Source organism: Vulpes lagopus, chromosome X (genome assembly GCF_018345385.1).
Source record: "Vulpes lagopus strain Blue_001 chromosome X, ASM1834538v1, whole genome shotgun sequence".
Classification (NCBI taxonomy): domain Eukaryota; kingdom Metazoa; phylum Chordata; class Mammalia; order Carnivora; family Canidae; genus Vulpes; species Vulpes lagopus.
In genome coordinates this window covers 49603280-49609428 of record NC_054848.1, presented here as the reverse complement: position 1 = coordinate 49609428, position 6149 = coordinate 49603280, and the positions used below count along the sequence as shown (strand labels likewise).

General features: G+C 40.5%; 1 pseudogene; it reads right to left on the bottom strand.

The window, feature by feature from the left end:
- Positions 1 to 2946: 2946 nt before the first annotated feature.
- Positions 2947 to 5664, bottom strand: LOC121482533 (annotated as a pseudogene).
- Between the last annotated feature and the right edge of the window lie 485 nt (positions 5665 to 6149).

Below are 6149 nucleotides of genomic sequence, written 5' to 3'. Positions count from 1 at the left end.
AGCCCTTACTGATGACAGTAATCTATACTTTGAACCAAAAGATGCAGCGTGGTCTTCTGGTATGTTTTAGGAATCAGTCCAGATGTGTTTTTCCCAAGTAACTTGTCTGAACCATATAATGGTGTGCATTTTTCTTTGAGAGGGTCTATATAATTATAGAAAGTATAGTTACCTGTACTAATGTTTTCTATGAAGAACATAGTGTCTTTCTGGTTTTAAAGACAACTGTGAAATAAAATTGTTTCACCTGCCTGTGAAAAAAAATACTGAGTCAAAGGGACACAGGCTCACTGATGTTTATAATAGCCAAATTATTGAAAGAGTCCAAATGCCCATCAACTGACAAACAGATAAAAATTTTGTAGTATATACATACAAGGGAATAATTCTCAGCCATAAAAAATGAATGAAATCTTGATATTTGCAATAACTTGGAGTCAGAGAGTATTATCATAAGCTAAATAAGTCAGATAGATAAATTACATATTATTCCACTCATATGTGGAATTCAAGAAATGAAACAGATGAATGTGGGAAGGGAAAAGGAGAGGCAAACCCTAAAAAGACTCTTAAGTATGGAGAACAGAGTTGCTAGAGGGGAGGTGGGCAGAGGGATGCGTTAAATGAGTGACAGGTATTAAGGAAGGCATTTGTTTGTGGTGAGCACTAGGTATTGTATGTAAGTGATGAATCACTAAATTCCAGTCCTGAAACTAATAGAATTTAACTAGAATTTAAATAAAAGCATAGAATAAAAAATAAGTTAAACCTTTTTTATTTCCTAAAAAAGTAAACTTAATGACCACCAGGTTGATATAGACTGCTATTTAATTAGGATACTATATATTAACTTAATGGTAATGATAAATCAAAAATCTGTGATAAATACCCAAAAACTACACAGAAATGGAGCCAACCAGAACATTGTAGACACTCATCAATAACAGAGGAAGAGAGAAAGAGAAGAATCAAGATACAAAAGAGAACTACAAAAATAACCAGAAGACAGAGAAGGAGTTAAGATGGTGGAGGAGTAGGGGGACCCTAAGTTTGTCTCATCCCTCAAATACAACTAGATTCGTATCAATTCATTTTGAACAACAGAAGAATGAAATGGAGATCTGAGAAAACAATGTTTCAAGTCTACAAGTAGAAAAGTGACCACCATTTGGAAAGTAGGAGGTGCAGAGATGTGATTTTGGTGTGATTAGCCAAGGGAGGGAGACTACTTAAGGAGGCTACTTCAAAGTATTTTAAGCAGCGGACTTCAAAATCAGAACTTTTAGAAGTCTGCTACAATGGAGGACACGCCTGGGTTAAAGGTGATCAGATAATGAGGTAGAGTAGAATACCAGGTGTCACAGTGTGGTCTGAGGATTCCCAGGATCATAAGAAGAACTAGTGGTGCCTTAATGTGGCAGAGTTGTCAGGCATAGGAGAGGGGCAGCTGGCTGAGAACAGCAAGTCCAGGTGTCAGCTTTCTGCTCTGTGTTGCCATAAACTGTGAACTGCTGTACAGTCATTTAAATGCTTTTCTAGGACAGGTCCAGAAAAAGGTAGAAGCACGATGAGACCCTTCCTGGAAGGAACAGTGCAGGTTTGTGGTGTGGGAATCCCTAAAATTTGGAGTTTTGAAACTCAGTTGTGTACCTCAGTCATAGGTTGGGTGAACATAGACTTCGGTGGAAACCACAGAGACAAGAGTGATTGACTGCTTTTCTATGGGGGCACACTGAAGAGTGGGGGTGAGAATTTTCATCTCAGGGCCTAGAGAGCAGGGATGTAGCCATATTCATCCCACCCATCATTGATGAAAGCATGTAGGGAGCAAAACAGTACCACCTAGTGGAATCCAGAGCCACTTACACTGAGTCCTCCCTGAACACTGGAGGCTCATTTCCACCAACAGCAAGTCCACCTAAGAATCTGGACAACTGGTCCCTCCCCCAAAAGACCAGCACAAACAATGCTCTCACAAGAATGTTACTGATCACAGAGGGTTGCAAAGCTTCAGACCTCAGGAAAAACAGTATATGGCAGTCTTTGTATTTTTATTTATCAGTCTTTTAATACAATTTTTCAGTTTTCTCATTTCTAAATCCTTTCTTATCCTTTTTTAATTTTAATTTTTATATATATTTTATATAGATATATTAAACTTTTGTTTATTTTCACTGTATTTTTATTTTATTTACATATATGTAAATAACAGAACACAGAACAAAACACATCATGGATCTAATTTGTTTGTTTGTTTCTTTGTGGTTGTTGCTATTGTTTTTGTTGTTTTCCTCTTATTATTTCTTATTTCCTTTTCTGGACAAAATGACAAAGTAGGGAAATTCATTCCAAAAGGAAGAACAGGAGGTAGTACATACAACAAGGGATTTAATCAGTATGGATTGTAAGATGTCAGAACAAGAAATTTAAAACAATGGTTATAAAGATACTACCTAGGTTTGAAAAAGCATAAAAGACAGTGGAAAATCCCTTACTGTAGAGATAAAAGAATTATAATCCTGTCAGGGAAAATTAAAAATGGTATTGTGAAGATGCAGTCTCAAGTGGAGATAATACAAATAAGGATGAACGATTAAGAGAGAAACAGTGATATACAAGATAAAATTATAGAAAAAAAGGAAGCTAAAAATTAGGGAAAGAAAACTATTAGATAAAAGGTAGACATGGGGAACTCAGCAATACCATTAAGCTAAAAAAATCCATATTTTAGGAGTCCCAAAAGTTGAAGAGTGGATAAACGAGGGCCAGAAGGCTTATCTGAACAAATTATAGCTTAGAACTTCCCTAATCTGGGGGAGCAAACAGGCATTCAAGTCCAAGAGGCACAGAGAACACTCTTCAAAATCAACAAATAGGTCAACAACTTGAGAAATTATAGTGAAACTTGCAAATGTTAAAGATAAAAAAGAAAATCCTGAAAGCAGCTCAGGAAAAGTGGTCTTTAATCGACAAGGATAGGTCCATAAGGCTGTCAGAACTCCCTACAGAGATCTGGCAGGTCAGAAAGCACTGGCATGATAACTGGGAAAAATATGCACCCAAGAATACTTTATCCATCAAGGTTGTCATTCAGAATAGAAGAGATAAGAGTTTCCAAGACAAACAGAAAACAAAGGAGCTCCTGAACACTAAACCAACCCTGCAAGAAATATGAGAAAGGAAGATTTGAGTGAAGAGAGAGCCCAAAAGTAAACACAAAACAAACCAAAAACAAACAAAACAACAGAAAGGAACACAATCTACAAAATCAGCAACTTTATAGGTAATACAATGATATTAAATTCATACTTTTCAATAATTACTCTGGATGTAAATTGACTAAATGCTCCAATCAAAAGACATAGGGTATCAGACTGGATGAAAACAAGATCCATCGATATACTGCTAACATGAACTCATTTTACATCCAAAGACACCTCCAGATTGAAAGTGAGGGGGTTGGAGAACAAGTTATAATGCCAATGGACATCAAAAGAAAGATGGAGCAGCCATCCTTATATGAAACAAACTAGATTTTATTTTTTTTAATATATTTTATTTATTTATTTATTCATGAGAGACAGAGAGAGAGAGAGAGAGAGGCAGGGACACAGGCAGAGGAAGAAGCAGGCTCCATACAGGGAGCCTGATGTGGGATTCGATCCCAGGACTCCAGGATCACGCCCTGAGCCAAAGGCAGATGCCTAACCATGGAGCCACCCAGGCATTCCGACAAACTGGATTTTAAACCAAAGACTGTAATAGATGAAAAAGTACACTATATCATAATAAATGGGTCTATAAAGCAACAAGATCTAACAATTGTATTTATATCAATAACTCGGGAGCAACTATATGAAACAATTAATAACAAAATTAAAGAAACCCATTGATAATAGTACAATAAGAGTAGCAGTCTTTAACATCCCACTCACAGCAATGGACAGATAATTTAAGCAGAAGATCAACAAGGAAACAAGTATCTGCACATTTCTAATTGATGTTGATGGTGGATGAGGGGGAGGTGCCCCAGCAACAGGCCTGTAGGGAGGAAGAGGAGGCCAGGCTCCTCTCCTGGGACTATCTACTCCACTTCTGGATAGCAACTAGGGGGTGGCAGGCAGGGCCCGAGATGTGCTGCCATTTCTGTTTATTGGAGGGGGTGGTAGGAGAGGGCCTGATCTGTCGGGTGGGTCCCTCACCAGAGGAGGGGGTCTCTCAGTGGGCGGGGGTGTAAGAGGGCCCGATCACCCCAGCGAAGACAAGGGCGGCGTAGACGAAGTGAGGGACAGTTCCCTCTGTGGGAGTCCTGGGGTTTCATCGGAGCCACTGGAACCCGGAAGCAGGGGGAGGGCCAGGCCTGCTGGGTGGAGGCGGCGGGGGTGGGGCCTGTAAGGAGGTGGAGGAGGAAGGCCTGGGAGTAGAAGTCACTGGGGGCTTGCTGTTCTGAGGGAGCGGGTGTGGGACCTCTTCCCTGTGGATGGAGGGCCTATTGCCCACTGGGGGTGGCAGAAGAGGCGGCTTGTCATCCAAGGCCCTGCTGAGCGTGGGGGGCAGGAGAGGCCTGCTGGAGAAGGGCAAGAAGGAGCTAGAGGATGTTTGGTGGGGGGAGCCTCCTGAAAAGCTGCACTTGGCTTCCCGGGAAGGCGGGGGGGGGGGGCGGCCCAGGGCTGGGGTGCCTGGGGGCACCGGGCACTGGCAAGGACCCCCAGTTGTGCATACTTGACTGAATGGGTCTGGGCGTATTGGGTATTGGCTGGGGGGACGCTTTCAGGCTTTGAGAACACTGCCAGGTATTCCCATATAAGCCTCAGAATGCTGCGCATCTGAAAATGAGTGTTCTCAAGATCAAGGTTCAGCGTGGGAAGGTTGCTCAGATCATCTTCCTTCAGGGGACCCAGAGTCACAGAAACCCTTCAGAAAAATGCAGGAAGTGCAGGAAGAGGAAAGCTTGAGCAGCAGCAGCAGCAGTAACCTCAAAGTCTCTGTAAGTGAAGATGATATCATTTTCAAGAGTCCAGAACCACAGCCAAATCCAATGACAAGATTGAGGGAGAAGATGGAATAGAGGCCTTAAAATTAATCCACTCTGAACCAGAAAGATATGCCCTGTCCACCGAAAAACATAAATGTATTTTGCAAACCCTAAGCTCTCCTGATTCAAAAAAAAAAGAATCCTCCACTAACTCACCAACAATAGAGCTCTATGATCGCAGCGACATTCTGAAAGAAGACCTTGAAGCCTGCAGAGCAGCTGTCCTTCACCAGCTCCCAAGACTCTTACCTGAGAATAGCAGCAATGAAAAGCAAGTCAGATTTAAACACACCAGCAGCAGACTTGAGGGCACGATTGGGTCAGCATGTTGCCACCCTGAAAGAACATGATAATTCTATCAAAGAAGAGGTAGCTAAGCCATCTGAAGTTTTCCCAGTTAAAAACATGAACCAGATGAGAAGGGCAACAGCCTTATTGAAAAAAGCCCTTACAGAAGAGTGTGACCATAAGTTAGCTATTCATAGTAATGAATCATCTTGCAGCTTGCCATCTATTCTGAATGACACACTGGACCAGATGGACTTAATAGATACAGTCAGAGAATTTCATCCTAAAGTAGAATGCACATTCTTGAGTTCACGTAGATCATTCACCAGATTAGATCGCATGTTGGGTCACAAATCAAGTCTCAACTGGTACAAAAAGATTGCGGTCATACCATGCATATTTTCAGATCATAATGCTGTAAAACTTGAGGTCAATGACAGAAAAAATTTGGATGACCACAGTATATGGAGTTTAAAGAACATCGGACTCAAGGATGAATGGGCCAAACAGGAAATTAAAGAATTTTGAGAATACATGGAAGCAAATGAAAATGAAAATGAAAATGATGCAAAACTTTTAGGATGTAGCAAAGGCAGTCCTAAGTGGGAATTATTTGACATTAAAGGACTTTCTCAAGAAGCAAGAAAAGTCTCAAATACATAAACTAACCTTACATCTAAAGAAATTGGAAAAAGAATAGTAAATGAAGCCTAAATCCAGTAAGTGAAGAGAAATAATAAAGATTTGAGCAAAAATCAATGATACAGATATTTTTAAAAGTAGAAAAGAGCAATGAAACTAGGAGATTGTTCTTAGAAAGAATTAA